Raw genomic sequence first — 17,296 nt, forward strand, 5'->3', positions numbered from 1 at the left:
TGAGTAAATTGAGTTATGCAGTTTATTGTTGTTAGAATAGTTTAAATGTTGATGTTAGTTGCCTTTTTATTAACTCATTTCAGGAGCATTTTCTATCTCTTCTTTCTGTGGATGCATGCTGATGATGATGGCTGTTTTACTGGTGAGAGCATCTTCTTACTTAAGAATGATATTCTTCTGTGTGTGCCTTTGTAGGTGGGTAGGTGGGTGTAGTGAGTTATGGTTTAAATGTAGTTTTAGTATAAAATCAGGCTTTCATTAAACATGGAATCCTTTATCTTTTACATTAATTAATTCATCGCTTGGTTTCAGGTTGGTGGATGAACTTGCTGCTTTGTACAAGGTATGAGAATGCACTTTTTTGTATGTGCATGTGCAGCATGTCCTATTTCCTTATGTTTAAAGTTGCTTTTCTTTTCTTTTTATTTCAACTCATAGATTTTTGTGGTGCAGTTGATTCTGAAAATGAGATAATCATGGATCTTAATTATTGCAGATTTGGTACTGTTTCCACATCTCATGGATCAGAAGCATCTAAAAAGTTAGAGGATCAGCAGAAGAGAAAGGCTAGAGCAGAGAGGTTTGGTCTCATGCCTCTTTTAATTTGGTGCTTGAACAGCTTCAAGAATTTGAATATTGAAAATCTCTAGTTATTTTGTTTCATTTATGTTGCAAAATGTTCTTAATGTATTTCTTGTTGATCAGGTTTGGGCTTGCTGGTTCCTCTTGCATTTGCTTATCGACACGGACAACGCCTCAAGGAAAAGTGAAGCCTTTCAAGTGACAAGCCCCTTATTATTCGAGTCATATATACTTTGTAGGTGATGTGTAGCTTAGTTATTTTGGTATATGCATGACTCTTTGGACATTAATTTTAGTTATAATAGTTTGGTAGCTTGTAATACTTGACTTATTTTTATTATGAAATTATCAATGCAATTATTATATTCTAATGAATGTGTAATTTTGATTCAGTGTTTATATATTCATTTTGCCCTTATATTCAAATTATAGCCACAATTGTATGTTCAATTCATTAATATGCCTTTTAGGTGAAAAAAACTGATATATATCATACATTTCAAATTTCTTTTTTAAACTTAAAATAATAAACAATATCAGTTTTAGTCTAAAAACTGAAATGTTAAACCGTTTGATATCAGGTTCTCTCTGAGACCTGATATATAAACAATATTTAGATATCAGGGCCAGTTTCATACCTGATATTGATATCAAGATTTTAAATCATATTTTACCTCAAACTTGATATTGATACCATGATTTTATATCATATTCTACCTCAAACCTGATATTGATATCGGGTTATATGTCAGTATTAGTATTAAATACGATATCTATTGACCAATACTATTGATACTTGGATTTTATAGATATCAGAAATAATATCAAATTGGATATCCATTTTGTATTTAGGACATCAGGTTGAAAAAGAAAAATGATATATAAACAATGTTTACATATCAGTTTAAAACTGATATCTAAAATGTGAACATTAGATATCACGACGCGCTATATCAGACGGCTACCCAAATAGATATCAGTCCACGACTGATATCTATCGACATTTTTGTTGTAGTGAAAGTTCAAATAAAGGAATGATTTTTTAAGAACATCAATACTGCATATGCACATATTACAGTTCAGAAAGCAAGCAGCAATCAAAAAAATTTTCAAATACTCTTCCTAAGCAGACTGCCTACCCACCTGCTTTGTTGAGACCAGGACCCAAAAGACGGGGGATCTGCTTAATGACAGCTTCGGATGCTAAAAAGGCATGGTATTTCTTGGCCAACTTCTTAACCAATTTCTTGTTCTTGTTTAGCTTCTTCAACCCTTCTACATCCATGTAATCCAAACCTAACTTCTCAGCCTGTAATTAAATCAACTGTTGATGCAAATTCTCGTAAGGTAGATGCAACAACTTAGATAAGTTGACCTGGCTGATCAGGTGCTTTGCTGGATGATGAAGTGGATGCTGGTTGAGATCTTCCTGTAGACAAAAACAAGATCAAAGGAGATGGACCGGTGTGGTACCAGCCAAACACACTCCGATGATAAAATCAGTGGTGGTGTTTGATGGTGGATGAGGAAGAACAAAGGAAGAACTTGGGAGAATGGGAAGAACAAGGCAAATGTTCTGGGTTATTCTCAGCAAGTTGGGTAAGCTCTTTGGTGAATGGAAATTTTGTGTAAGTGTTTATGGGTAGATGCGTAGTAGTCGTTTTGCACATATGGGTTGATATATATAAGCAAAGGAAAACCTGATGAGTAAGTTACCTGCATTGTGAATGAAAGGTTGCCAGAGATCCACGCACCTGGCCAGACCTAGTTGCATGCTCAGCTGCTTGCTTCCTCAGCATTTAATGTTGCATTGAATGCTCCATTAAATGCAAGGTTGGAAGGTCCAGGTAGACTGCTCCAACATTCATGAATGCAGGCCTGATATTCTATCTGTCAGAAGAATGTGTCAGGTGCATTTAAGTGTGGCGGTTCATCCTGGCGTGATCTTCCTGGGAATGGCGGCGGAGAGCCGAGCCGAGCCGATATGAACACATGTTCTCATGCGAAGACACGAAGTCCATGTGTAGTCGGATCGGACATGGGATTCCAGGCCGAGCCGGTCCCATAGATTGGGGGTCTTTCCGAGCCCTAACTGGTCGACGCCAGAACTCGAAAGGAGACCATCTCCTGTGCCGAGCCGAGCTGAACCGGGATGATCGTGGGAAGATGGACACTCGATCCCTTGGAAGATCATCGGTTCGGCTCGGATCCGGTATGGAGATCCGGTCCGGGCTGGCAGAGGCGATGCTGGGTGGTGATGACGTGGAGGTCAAAGTTTTGACCACTGAGAGTCAATTCCGAGGTGGATGTTGACCAACCACGTGCCGAGCTGTGATTGGCTGTTCGGATTGATGTGGATTTTCCCACAAACAGGAGTCCCCCAACTTCTGATCCGAGCGGGCAGTGGTGGATTGGAAGTTGAAGTATAAGGACAATCCCAAAGATAGCATGTTGCTTGATCCGAGCCGAACCCTACGAGCCCACATTCCCGAAGATCCGAACACAAGACGACTTGTGATTGGTCAAAATATCTCAGGGACAGGTGAATGGACGTTTGATTTCTGCATGGGGGAACGTAAGGGTCACCTCGTTATGGGTATTTTTGAATGTTTGACAGGTGTCAAGATCTGGCATGTGAAGCGCCAGAAATGAAGGGCTGAGATCTGAGTTGCATGGGGTATAAAAGTGGTGGTTTTCTCTCTCTTCCCTCACTTTCATCTTCAGACCTTCTCTTCTTCCTCTGCGAAAACCCTTCCTCTCACCGCAGACTTCTTTCTCACACCGTCGCCTTTGGAGTTGTCCGATCTCGAATCCGACCACGTACGGCGGTAGGCGAGGTGGTTCCGAGGGTGTTTGGGGCGGAAACTTTGGGCGGAGGAAAACCAGTAAGTGATTCTCCTCCTTTCTGAGTTTTTGTGTTTTTCGGGTTTTCTGGGTGTGTTCTTGGTGTTCTTGAGAAAAAGAGCTGTTTGATCCAAAAAGCAAGAGAGAGAAAAGTGAGAAAGTGTTTATAATGTCTGAGACTGACTCGAGTGGTCGGCTCGGCTCTGGAGAAGCCTTTCAAGGAGATAGTGAGGCCGAGATGAGCCGAAGCCCACCTGCGGGTGAGGCGAGTTGGGACGGCTTGTCCGAAGAGTTAGACGAGGCCGGCTCGGCACTGAATCGCAATCCGGGTGGAGAGCGCCGAGCCCGAGGGGATCAGGAAAACCCTGAGATATTGAGTTCCGACTGGGAACAAGGCACGGCCGAAGGAGGTGATGAAGAGCCTCTCGACGTCGAGCCGATCGCCACTATCCCGAGCAGACTCACTTCAGGCTCGGATGAAAGGGATAGGGGTCATGAGGCGTCGACCTCGGCTCAGGGGGTGACGGGGAGTCCGGTCGACCCGGACTTCTATGAGGAACTGGCATGGAAGGCCGATCAGATCCCCAACGAGATGACCGAGTACCATCTCAGGGACTTGAGGAATAGGTACTCAGTCCCCGACTCTGTGCTGATGAGATTACCGACCGAGGGGGAGAAGCCGAGCCGACCCCCGATAGGATGGGTGACCATGTACCCGGAGATGTTTGAGAATGGGGTTCGGCTTCCCCTGCACACCTTCTTGCAGGACTGGCTCGCGACGATCGGCGCGGCGCCGCACCAGCTGAACCCGAACGTATACAGGATCATCCTGTCCATGCACATCTTGTGGCACAAAGTGCACAAGTGTGTGCCACACAAGGATATCCTGTTCTGCAATTACGCGCTGAGGTCGAAGCAGAGCGAGCTCGGATTCTACAACCTCCAGGCGTACTCGGGGCCACTTTTCGGTGGGAATCCCTCCTCCCAGAAGACATGGAAGAAAAGATACTTCTTTGTTTCTGGGGATTGGGAGTTCGCCGATCCGAACAGAACCACCTCGGCTCGGGTCCCCAGAGCTTTTAGAATTCCAGGTGGGTACTGGGAATTTGGGGCCGATCCGAGGACAATTCGTTTACGTCTTGTTAATAATTGCATTTTTTCTTTGTCTAACTCTTTTTGGCTTCGTCTTTGCAGTTAGCTGGGGCAAGTTCAAGCTCCGAGGCGAGCTTAAGGATCAGATCGCCACGATCAGGGACTCACCAGCAGAGTATTTGTCAACCAAGTTTCTGCTCGGGGAGACTCAGATCCGATCGAGCGGGATCTCCTGGTTTGTGCCCAGGTGGAATCCACGAGCCGAGAGGGGAATGGCGCCCACCGAATTGGAGACTCGCCTTAGGAGGAGGGCGGCTCGGAGCGTCCAGAAGAAAGCAGCGGGGCGGCCCCCTGCCGAGCCGGTCCAGGCTCCTGCCCCAGCGGCAGCCCAGCCTAGATCTCCTGCGCCGAGACCGGTTCGGCAAGCAGAGAAGAGGAAGGCTCCCCAGGCTGAGGCCCCGGTGGAGAAGAGGGCTCGGGCCGAGCCCGGCGGTTCTGGTGCCGGAGCATCTGGTTCGGCGCCCCTGAAGGCGGTGGAGGTAGACCCCGGCCTCGAGCCGTTCGTCATGGGCCTCAAGCGCGTGATGACCGCGAGGGTGCAGGAGGGGCTGTGGGCCGATCATGGCGAGCCGGGCTTCAGCCACCAGGCTCTGATCGCATCCCGCCAGGCCATGTTGGTAAGTCTCTTTTACTTCGGATTTCGTCTATTCGCTCGGTTCGGACTAATGATGAATTTGTTTCTCTTGCAGCTCGCCATGAGGCAGTTCGAAGCTGCCAAGGCCGCTGTCGATGCCGAGGCGAAACTGGAGAGGTTTCGGGCACGAATCCTGGAGCTAAAAGAGAAGCTGGCCGAGGCCGAGCGGACAGTCAATGCCGAGCGTGAACGGTCGGAGGGTCTGCAGTCCAGGCTGGCCGGGAAGGAGGAGGAGGTCGGTCGGCTCGGCAAGGAGCTTGCCTCCTCGGAGCAAAATGTGGCGGACTTGAGGCACTATGTCGGCGATCTTCAGCGAGACGTCGAGGCTGCCGAACGGAGGGTCGAAAATGCCGAACTCCGACGTCGAGCTGAAGTGCCGAGCGCCCAGGCACTGGCTGATGCCCATTTTGATGGGTATCAGGAGCTCTTGGAGGCGATCAAATGGAAGAGGCCGGACTGGGATGTCTCATTCCTTGGCGAGTCCGATGACGATGAAGACACCCAGGGAAGTCAACAGGATGAGCTTCCTCCTCCCGATCGCCAAGTCCGCGCCGAAGTCGAGCCGACTCCGGAAGATCCTCCACTGCCTGCACACGAGCCGACCCCGATTCCCCCAGTCCCCGAATCCGATCCCAATGATGAGATGCAGATCGGTGGGGTTGAGGTGGTGCAGCTCGGCGAGGAGACGCCTGAGGAGTCTACCGAGCCGATCCAGGAGGGCCCTGCCGAGCGATCTGCATGATGGCTGATTTTATTTAATTTTTATGTTGTCTTGTTTTTATATTTCTTCCCGAGCCGAGGTGTGGCTCGGGTTTGACTAATTTTGGAACAGATTGTATTTGGTTTTATGTTACTTATTTATCAGTATTTCTTTTTATGATACAAGTTGCTGTCAGTTCGGCTCGGGAATTAAGCTAAAAGACAAAACTAATAACACATGGGCAAGAAAATGATAAAAGTGAAAAACATAATAAAAACCAAGGCATTTTGAGATCGGCTCGGCATGCCGATCGCGATGAAAATGAATGGTAATGACAAATTAGAAATTGTCTTCGGATCAGCTTGATAAGCATAACCAAGATAAGTAAAAATTTAAAGACCCTAGTCATCTCGGATGGGCTCGGCATACCCATTGAGATATTTAGGAATGCAGTTTTTTGAGAAAAATATTCAAACCTACTTTCAGATCGGCTCGGTATGCACGATGAAAGTTTTGGTTGGAGTGTATATTTTTCTTTTAGAAATATCCTGTTGAACGTTAGGACTGTAGGAAGTCACTTTGGCTCAGACAGGGATTTTTATAGACCTGATAAGTCTGTACCATGCCGAGCATTGGGCCGAAAGTGGCGCGCTAGCTCGGCACGGGAGTTTATAGACCTGATGAGTCTGTAATATGCCGAGCATCGGGCCGGAAATGGCGCGCCCGCTCGACACATGAGTTTATAGACCTGATGAGTCTGTAATATGCCGAGCATCGGGCCGGAAATGGCGCGCCCGCTCGACACATGAGTTTATAGACCTGATGAGTCTGTAATGCACCGAGCGTCGGGCCGAAAATGGCACTTCGGCTCGGCACATGGGTTTACTATTTTTTTTGAAGGAAACACTTAGATCTTTCCTCTTTGTTAGAAGTGTATTGGAGTGGAGTCCCCAGTGTTTGCTTCGAAAAATAAGTAGGAAAATGAGTAGAAATGTGTTCATCCTTTCATTGATTGGAATGGGTGTTAGGTCGGACAGTCCCCGATCCTAACTACATTTTTACTGGTAATAAGTCTTCAAGTGTTCAGCGTTCCAGCTATGCTTGAGAGGCTTACCAGCCAGAGTGGCCAAGTTGTAAGTGCCGGGCTTGACTATGCCCGTGATTCTGTATGGTCCGGTCCAGTTCGGATCGAACGAGCTCTCTTTGATGGCAAGGGGATTCTTTTTCATGACGAGATTGCCCAATCCGAAGCTTCTGGGTCTGACCCTTTGATTGCAGTACTTGGCTACCCTCTGTTGGTAGGCGGCTCGGCAGAGATTGGCGTCGGTTCGCCTCTCCTCGATCATGTCCAGGCCGAGCCGAAGTCCGGCGTCATTGGTCTCGGGATTGTACGTGCCGGTCCGGAATGAAGGAGTCCCCATTTCGACCGGGACAACAGCGTCAGTTCCGAACGCCAATGCATAGGGTGTTTCCTTCGTGGAGTTGCGATAGGAAGTTCGGTAGGACCAAAGTACTTCTGGCAGGAGTTCAGGCCAATTTCCCTTAGCATTATCTAGTTTAGTCTTGAGGGTTTTCTTGATGATCTTGTTGATGGCCTCGACCTGTCCGTTCGACTGCGGATGGTAAGGCGCGGTGAAGCGCAAGTTGATGTTCAAACGTGAACAAAAACTCCTGAATTTCTTGCAGTCGAACTGCTTGCCATTGTCCGCAATGATGGTGTGCGGCATGCCGAACCGGCAAATGATGTTCTTCCAGACGAAGGTCTCCATCCGTTCGGCTGTGGTTGTGGCTAGGGGCTCGGCCTCGGCCCATTTGGTGAAGTAGTCGACTGCTACCACTGCCATGGTGACTTGCCCTTTTGCCTTCGGCATAGGGCCGATCAGATCGAGTCCCCACTGCGCGAACGGCCAGGGGCTGGATATGGAGGTCAGCAACTGGGGAGGTTGATGGGGAACCGCGGCAAATTGCTGGCATTTGATACAAGCGCGAGACAGATGATCTGCGTCCTTGTTCAGTGTTGGCCAGAAGTAACCCTGTCTGATCGTCTTGTAGGCGAGGGCTCTTCCTCCAGAGTGGTTTCCGCATATCCCCTCGTGGATTTCTCTCAGCACATCCTGACCTTCTTGGGGAGTGACACACCGCAAGTAAGGCAGGGAGAAACTCCTCTTGTATAGCTGACCATCGATCATGCTGAACCGTGCCGACCTCGTTTTGATGAGACGTGCTTTATCCCTCTCTGGGGGGAGGATTCCGGAGACCAAGTAGGTGATGATCGGCGTCATCCAGTTCGGCTCGGCCTCGGTTTGCATAACCGTGGCCTCGGTTTCGGCGGTGCTAGGTCTGTCCAGGATTTCGACTGGAACATGCCTGGCGGATCCGGTGTCTGTGGCCGAAGCCAGGCGTGCCAAGGCGTCGGCCCTGCAGTTTTCTGCCCTCGGGATTTGGGATATTTTGTATTCGTGGAAGTTCCCAAGTAGCAGACGAGTCTTTTCGAGGTAAGCAGTCATGCTGGGCTCTCGAGTCTCATACTCTCCCAGAATCTGATTGACGATTAGCTGAGAGTCGCTGAAGATGTTTAGTTTGGTCGCGCCGAGCTCCTTTGCCAATCTGAGCCCGGCGATGAGTGCCTCATACTCTGCTTCATTGTTTGATGCTTGAAATCTGAAGCGAAGAGCATACTCCATCACAACTTGTTCTGGGGAGATCAGAACAAGCCCGGCTCCGCTTCCCATGGCGTTGGAAGATCCGTCCACATAGAGGGTCCAGGTGAGGAGATCAACCTGGCCGCGTTCGCCGATTGTGTTCGGATCGGCTGCTGTTGTCATAGCGTCGGTGCGTGGTGGATCCTCCGTCGAGGTGGTCGACTCACAGATGAAGTCCGACATGGCCTGACCTTTGATGGCCGTCCTGGGACGGTAGATGATGTCAAACTCGCCGAGCTCGATTGACCATTTGATAAGTCGACCCGAAGTCTCTGGTTTTGCCAGGATTTGTCTGAGCGGCTGGTCCGTCAAGACAACGATGGAATGAGCCTGGAAGTAGGGCCTTAATTTCCGAGCCGAGCTAACCAGGGCGAGAGCCATCTTCTCGAATTTTGGATACCTGGTCTCGGCATCGGCGAGGGCTCGGCTCGTATAGAAGACGGGGTGTTGTACACCGCCGACCTCTCTCACCAGAACCGAGCTGAGAGCCGAGTCAGAGACAGAGAGGTAGAGGAAAAGTTCTTCACCTTCCTCTGGTTTGGATAAGATGGGAGGTTCCCCCATGTGCCTTTTCAGATCTTGAAAGGCCTGCTCGCATTGGGGGGTCCATTCTATGCTCTTCCCTGCTCCCCTTAAGGCTTTGAAGAAAGGGAGGCACCGGTCAGTAGATTTTGAGATGAACCGGTTCAGGGCGGCAACTCTTCCAGTCAGACTCTGGATTTCCTTGCGTGTCCTTGGGGACTTCATGTTGATCAAAGCCTGGATCTTCTCCGGATTGGCTTCAATCCCCCGTTGGCTGACCAGGTAGCCCAGGAACTTTCCTGACCGAACCCCAAAGACACATTTGGCTGGGTTCAGCCGCATCTGATACTCCTTCAGGACTCCGAACATGTCTGAGAGGTCCTTGACGTGATCGTCCGCCTTGATGCTCTTGACCAGCATGTCATCCACGTAAACTTCTACGGATTTGCCGATGGAAGATCTGAACATGTGGTTGACCAGCCTTTGATAGGTGGCTCCGGCGTTTTTGAGGCCGAAGGGCATGACCTTGTAGCAGTACATGCCGCGATCAGTTATGAAAGATGTGCCTTCCTGGTCGGACTTGTGCATCAGGATCTGGTTGTATCCAGAGTAGGCGTCCATGAAACTGAGGAGCTGATGTCCTGCTGTTGCATCGACGAGCTGATCTATTCTGGGCAAGGGAAAACTATCCTTGGGACAAGCCCTGTTCAGATCGGTGAAGTCCACGCACATCCTCCACTTCCCGTTGTTCTTTTTCACCATGACCACGTTGGCGAGCCAGTCGGGGTAGTTGACCTCCCGGATGAACCCGTTGTTTTGCAACTTGGTTACCTCTTCAGCCATGGCGGCGTATCGAACCGGGTCGTATGACCTCCTCTTCTGACGGACCGGTTTGCATCCTGGGTCAGTGTTCAGCCTGTGGGTGATCACGTCAGACGATATGCCTGGCATGTCATCGTAAGACCAGGCGAACACTTCCGCGTTGGCACGGAGGAAGTCAATTATGGCGGAGCGCTGCTCGGGGCTGATCTGAGTCCCCACTCGGACGAGCCGATCCGGTGTCTCGGCCGAGATCGGCACTTCCTCCCAAGCCTCGGCGGGGAGGGGCCGAGAATCTGAGCTCGGCTCGGAAGTGAAGTCGAATGTCTCCGCCCTCGGCCACCTGCCCGAATCGGCGATAGAGTCAAGCTCCTGCGAGTTCGGCAGCTGACCCTTCTGCTTGATCGAAGCGGCGTAGCATGACCGAGCCGAGCACTGGTCTCCCTGAATGACAATGCAGTCGTCGCCCACCGGACATTTGATGAGGAGGTTGGCGTAATGGACGATGCAGTCAAGGTCGACCAGAGCCGGTCTGCCCAGAATGACGTTGTAGGCTGACGGCCGCTTGACGACAATGAAGTACGTCATGCAGGTCTTCTTGATCGGCCCCTTCCCGAGCGAAAGGGGAAGGTAGATGTGTCCGAGGGGTTGAACCACTTCTCCCCCGAACCCGACCAAGGCAGGTGTATCGGTCTCCAGCTTATCATCGCCGATGCCCATCTGCGCGAACGCAGAGTGGTAGAGGATGTTGACTGAGCTCCCTCCATCGACGAAGGAGCGCGCGATGGTTGTTCCGGCCACCTCAGCGACTATGACGACCGGATCATAGTGGGGGAAGATGATCTCGTTTGCCTCGTTCGGCTCAAAGGTGACCGGCGCCCAGTCCTTCCGCTGTCTTTTTGAAGTGCTGGGCTGACCTGCCTGGATCGACAGGGACTCGTGAGCTTGAGCCGCCTGTCTGACATACTCCTTCTGGGATCGGTTAGAGCTTCCCACGAAGGTCGGTCCCCCGCCGATTGATCCGATGGCAGCATCCTGGACCTCGATGGTGTTGGTGGGCTTCTTCGGCGCGGCCTTGGGCACCCTAGGCCCACCGGCCAGGAATTGATTGATCTTACCCGCCCGGGCAAGAGTCTCAATCCCGTCGCGGAGGGCGTAGCAATCACCCGTGACGTGGCCGTGATTGGAATGGTATTTGCAGAAGACGCCCTCCTTGATTTTGTCTGGGGGTGGTCCCTTGATCTCCCTTGCGACTGGGAGTTGGTCCTTGACCTTGGAGTAGATTGTCTCCAGACCGGCGTTGAGGGGAGTGTACTCCGTGTACTGGACAAACTTGGGTCCCTTGCCCAGAAGTTGGCGTGGCTCCTCGGTCCTGGTCTTCTTGGGTTGGACCTGGGGTTTGGGACTTGCGACCTCTCCCTCCTTCCTTTTGGTCGAGGTCGGCCTGGGATTCAGGGCCTCCACCTGAGCGTCCCACTCCTCAGCCCGTGCCCACTTAGTGGCTTCGGCAGAAAGCTCATCGTAAGTGGAGGGAGGATTCCTCATTAAGTGGGAGCGGAGTCCCCCGGCGTGCAGGCCCTGCATGAGGGCATTCTTCGCTGACCTGTCGTCGCAATCGTCGCACTTCGTATATTCGATGTTGAAGCGGATCAGATAGGCCTTGAGGCTTTCCCCTTCCTGCTGTTTGATGAGCGACATATCGTTCAAGTTGTAGAGTCGTTCGGATACAACCCGATATCTCGCCAGGAAGGCCCTCCGGAGATCGGGAAAGGAGTTGATGGAGTTCGGTTGGAGGGTTCGGAACCAACCCCGAGCCGAGCCCTTCAAGGTCGAAGGGAAGATTCTGCACTTCGTGGCTTCAGATGCCTGGCGGGCCTCCATGGCGTATCTGAAGCTGTCAAGATGGTCGTAGGGATCCTTGGTCCCGTCATATTGGTCCATCTTGGGGGGCTTGGTGTCACGAGAGACCTCAGCATCCATAATTCTGCTGGTGTACGGGAGGGGGAGTTCCTCTCCGTTGTCGGCCCTACCAGTGTACCCCCTGGAGACCTCGACATGTCCGAGCCGATCGTGGACGCTTCGGATTTGGTCCTGGACCAAAGTCCGAACAAGATTTTCCACATTGGGTGGGGTCGGCTCGGCCACATTCTCCCCTGAGCACTCGGCCTGGTTGCCGAGTCTCTCACTCACCGGCTGACGAGTGAGCCTTTCGCTCGCCGGTTGCCGATCGGACATGATCATGGTAGATCCCAGTCGGTCGCTCACTGATCGCCTCCCCGAGTGAGCTCCTGATGGGGAAGGATCCTGGCTGGCGATAGGGCCGAGTCTATTCCGAATCGGGCCCCTGGTTTCAGTTGAACCGGCCGGACTGTTGGCCCCCAATCTTGATTGGGCCGGGGGTCGTCGGTTTGTATTCGGGTCGGCACGGTTTCCGCCCGAGTTCCTGGGGGCATGCTTCCCGAAAGCCGCCTGTTTTTGCTGAAGAAGACGGTGAGCGTTCAGGCATTCGGCCTGTTCGGCCGGGGGCATGTCTTCGAAGCCCGGGAAGACGTAATCAGAATCCTGCCGATCGGTCTGGTCGTTCGGCTCGGCAGGAATGCTTTGCCGAGAAGGAGACGGTGAAAGGACCTCCTGCTCGGTTCGGGTCCGGCGCGATCGGAAACCCGATCCCCCACTGTTCTCGAGCTGAGCACGATGGCGTGCGAGTTCCCCGGCCAGCTCGGCCTGTTTTGCGAGCAGCTCGTTATTCTGCTTCAGGAGTGCATTCTCAGCGGCCAGGTGTCGCTGACTCTCCTTAAGGAGTTTGTGAGCGGCTCGGATTTTGGAGGAACCTTTGGACTTTGGTGTCCTGGGGAGTTGTGCTCCCCTCGTTTTCTCAGGTGTCTCAGGCTGATGTTGTTCATCATTCTGAGACGCTCCTGAAGAAGAACTGGTGTCCCGATAGACGGTAGCCATGATGACTTGTTTGAAGGAAGAGCTCAGCGCTTGCAGTGATGAGCACAACGGCTGAAGTCGATCTTCCCACAGACGGCGCCAATCTGTTGATGCAAATTCTCGTAAGGTAGATGCAACAACTTAGATAAGTTGACCTGGCTGATCAGGTGCTTTGCTGGATGATGAAGTGGATGCTGGTTGAGATCTTCCTGTAGACAAAAACAAGATCAAAGGAGATGGACCGGTGTGGTACCAGCCAAACACACTCCGATGATAAAATCAGTGGTGGTGTTTGATGGTGGATGAGGAAGAACAAAGGAAGAACTTGGGAGAATGGGAAGAACAAGGCAAATGTTCTGGGTTATTCTCAGCAAGTTGGGTAAGCTCTTTGGTGAATGGAAATTTTGTGTAAGTGTTTATGGGTAGATGCGTAGTAGTCGTTTTGCACATATGGGTTGATATATATAAGCAAAGGAAAACCTGATGAGTAAGTTACCTGCATTGTGAATGAAAGGTTGCCAGAGATCCACGCACCTGGCCAGACCTAGTTGCATGCTCAGCTGCTTGCTTCCTCAGCATTTAATGTTGCATTGAATGCTCCATTAAATGCAAGGTTGGAAGGTCCAGGTAGACTGCTCCAACATTCATGAATGCAGGCCTGATATTCTATCTGTCAGAAGAATGTGTCAGGTGCATTTAAGTGTGGCGGTTCATCCTGGCGTGATCTTCCTGGGAATGGCGGCGGAGAGCCGAGCCGAGCCGATATGAACACATGTTCTCATGCGAAGACACGAAGTCCATGTGTAGTCGGATCGGACATGGGATTCCAGGCCGAGCCGGTCCCATAGATTGGGGGTCTTTCCGAGCCCTAACTGGTCGACGCCAGAACTCGAAAGGAGACCATCTCCTGTGCCGAGCCGAGCTGAACCGGGATGATCGTGGGAAGATGGACACTCGATCCCTTGGAAGATCATCGGTTCGGCTCGGATCCGGTATGGAGATCCGGTCCGGGCTGGCAGAGGCGATGCTGGGTGGTGATGACGTGGAGGTCAAAGTTTTGACCACTGAGAGTCAATTCTGAGGTGGATGTTGACCAACCACGTGCCGAGCTGTGATTGGCTGTTCGGATTGATGTGGATTTTCCCACAAACAGGAGTCCCCCAACTTCTGATCCGAGCGGGCAGTGGTGGATTGGAAGTTGAAGTATAAGGACAATCCCAAAGATAGCATGTTGCTTGATCCGAGCCGAACCCTACGAGCCCACATTCCCGAAGATCCGAACACAAGACGACTTGTGATTGGTCAAAATATCTCAGGGACAGGTGAATGGACGTTTGATTTCTGCATGGGGGAACGTAAGGGTCACCTCGTTATGGGTATTTTTGAATGTTTGACAGGTGTCAAGATCTGGCATGTGAAGCGCCAGAAATGAAGGGCTGAGATCTGAGTTGCATGGGGTATAAAAGTGGTGGTTTTCTCTCTCTTCCCTCACTTTCATCTTCAGACCTTCTCTTCTTCCTCTGCGAAAACCCTTCCTCTCACCGCAGACTTCTTTCTCACACCGTCGCCTTTGGAGTTGTCCGATCTCGAATCCGACCACGTACGGCGGTAGGCGAGGTGGTTCCGAGGGTGTTTGGGGCGGAAACTTTGGGCGGAGGAAAACCAGTAAGTGATTCTCCTCCTTTCTGAGTTTTTGTGTTTTTCGGGTTTTCTGGGTGTGTTCTTGGTGTTCTTGAGAAAAAGAGCTTTTTGATCCAAAAAGCAAGAGAGAGAAAAGTGAGAAAGTGTTTATAATGTCTGAGACTGACTCGAGTGGTCGGCTCGGCTCTGGAGAAGCCTTTCAAGGAGATAGTGAGGCCGAGATGAGCCGAAGCCCACCTGCGGGTGAGGCGAGTTGGGACGGCTTGTCCGAAGAGTTAGACGAGGCCGGCTCGGCACTGAATCGCAATCCGGGTGGAGAGCGCCGAGCCCGAGGGGATCAGGAAAACCCTGAGATATTGAGTTCCGACTGGGAACAAGGCACGGCCGAAGGAGGTGATGAAGAGCCTCTCGACGTCGAGCCGATCGCCACTATCCCGAGCAGACTCACTTCAGGCTCGGATGAAAGGGATAGGGGTCATGAGGCGTCGACCTCGGCTCAGGGGGTGACGGGGAGTCCGGTCGACCCGGACTTCTATGAGGAACTGGCATGGAAGGCCGATCAGATCCCCAACGAGATGACCGAGTACCATCTCAGGGACTTGAGGAATAGGTACTCAGTCCCCGACTCTGTGCTGATGAGATTACCGACCGAGGGGGAGAAGCCGAGCCGACCCCCGATAGGATGGGTGACCATGTACCCGGAGATGTTTGAGAATGGGGTTCGGCTTCCCCTGCACACCTTCTTGCAGGACTGGCTCGCGACGATCGGCGCGGCGCCGCACCAGCTGAACCCGAACGTATACAGGATCATCCTGTCCATGCACATCTTGTGGCACAAAGTGCACAAGTGTGTGCCACACAAGGATATCCTGTTCTGCAATTACGCGCTGAGGTCGAAGCAGAGCGAGCTCGGATTCTACAACCTCCAGGCGTACTCGGGGCCACTTTTCGGTGGGAATCCCTCCTCCCAGAAGACATGGAAGAAAAGATACTTCTTTGTTTCTGGGGATTGGGAGTTCGCCGATCCGAACAGAACCACCTCGGCTCGGGTCCCCAGAGCTTTTAGAATTCCAGGTGGGTACTGGGAATTTGGGGCCGATCCGAGGACAATTCGTTTACGTCTTGTTAATAATTGCATTTTTTCTTTGTCTAACTCTTTTTGGCTTCGTCTTTGCAGTTAGCTGGGGCAAGTTCAAGCTCCGAGGCGAGCTTAAGGATCAGATCGCCACGATCAGGGACTCACCAGCAGAGTATTTGTCAACCAAGTTTCTGCTCGGGGAGACTCAGATCCGATCGAGCGGGATCTCCTGGTTTGTGCCCAGGTGGAATCCACGAGCCGAGAGGGGAATGGCGCCCACCGAATTGGAGACTCGCCTTAGGAGGAGGGCGGCTCGGAGCGTCCAGAAGAAAGCAGCGGGGCGGCCCCCTGCCGAGCCGGTCCAGGCTCCTGCCCCAGCGGCAGCCCAGCCTAGATCTCCTGCGCCGAGACCGGTTCGGCAAGCAGAGAAGAGGAAGGCTCCCCAGGCTGAGGCCCCGGTGGAGAAGAGGGCTCGGGCCGAGCCCGGCGGTTCTGGTGCCGGAGCATCTGGTTCGGCGCCCCTGAAGGCGGTGGAGGTAGACCCCGGCCTCGAGCCGTTCGTCATGGGCCTCAAGCGCGTGATGACCGCGAGGGTGCAGGAGGGGCTGTGGGCCGATCATGGCGAGCCGGGCTTCAGCCACCAGGCTCTGATCGCATCCCGCCAGGCCATGTTGGTAAGTCTCTTTTACTTCGGATTTCGTCTATTCGCTCGGTTCGGACTAATGATGAATTTGTTTCTCTTGCAGCTCGCCATGAGGCAGTTCGAAGCTGCCAAGGCCACTGTCGATGCCGAGGCGAAACTGGAGAGGTTTCGGGCACGAATCCTGGAGCTAAAAGAGAAGCTGGCCGAGGCCGAGCGGACAGTCAATGCCGAGCGTGAACGGTCGGAGGGTCTGCAGTCCAGGCTGGCCGGGAAGGAGGAGGAGGTCGGTCGGCTCGGCAAGGAGCTTGCCTCCTCGGAGCAAAATGTGGCGGACTTGAGGCACTATGTCGGCGATCTTCAGCGAGACGTCGAGGCTGCCGAACGGAGGGTCGAAAATGCCGAACTCCGACGTCGAGCTGAAGTGCCGAGCGCCCAGGCACTGGCTGATGCCCATTTTGATGGGTATCAGGAGCTCTTGGAGGCGATCAAATCGAAGAGGCCGGACTGGGATGTCTCATTCCTTGGCGAGTCCGATGACGATGAAGACACCCAGGGAAGTCAACAGGATGAGCTTCCTCCTCCCGATCGCCAAGTCCGCGCCGAAGTCGAGCCGACTCCGGAAGATCCTCCACTGCCTGCACACGAGCCGACCCCGATTCCCCCAGTCCCCGAATCCGATCCCAATGATGAGATGCAGATCGGCGGGGTTGAGGTGGTGCAGCTCGGCGAGGAGACGCCTGAGGAGTCTACCGAGCCGATCCAGGAGGGCCCTGCCGAGCGATCTGCATGATGGCTGATTTTATTTAATTTTTATGTTGTCTTGTTTTTATATTTCTTCCCGAGCCGAGGTGTGGCTCGGGTTTGACTAATTTTGGAACAGATTGTATTTGGTTTTATGTTACTTATTTATCAGTATTTCTTTTTATGATACAAGTTGCTGTCAGTTCGGCTCGGGAATTAAGCTAAAAGACAAAACTAATAACACATGGGCAAGAAAATGATAAAAGTGAAAAACATAATAAAAACCAAGGCATTTTGAGATCGG

The 17,296-nt window shown here is 51.9% G+C and overlaps 1 long non-coding RNA gene across 1 annotated transcript; it reads left to right on the forward strand.

The window, feature by feature from the left end:
• Positions 1-310: 310 nt before the first annotated feature.
• Positions 311-829, forward strand: LOC147280121 (uncharacterized). The gene is made up of 3 exons (XR_015123221.1): positions 311-343; positions 497-580; positions 706-829. It is a non-coding gene; the product is annotated as an uncharacterized LOC147280121 (long non-coding RNA).
• Positions 830-17,296: the final 16,467 nt, after the last annotated feature.

Source organism: Dryas octopetala, chromosome 7 (assembly GCF_963921425.1).
Source record: "Dryas octopetala chromosome 7, drDryOcto1.1, whole genome shotgun sequence".
Classification (NCBI taxonomy): Eukaryota; Viridiplantae; Streptophyta; class Magnoliopsida; order Rosales; family Rosaceae; genus Dryas; species Dryas octopetala.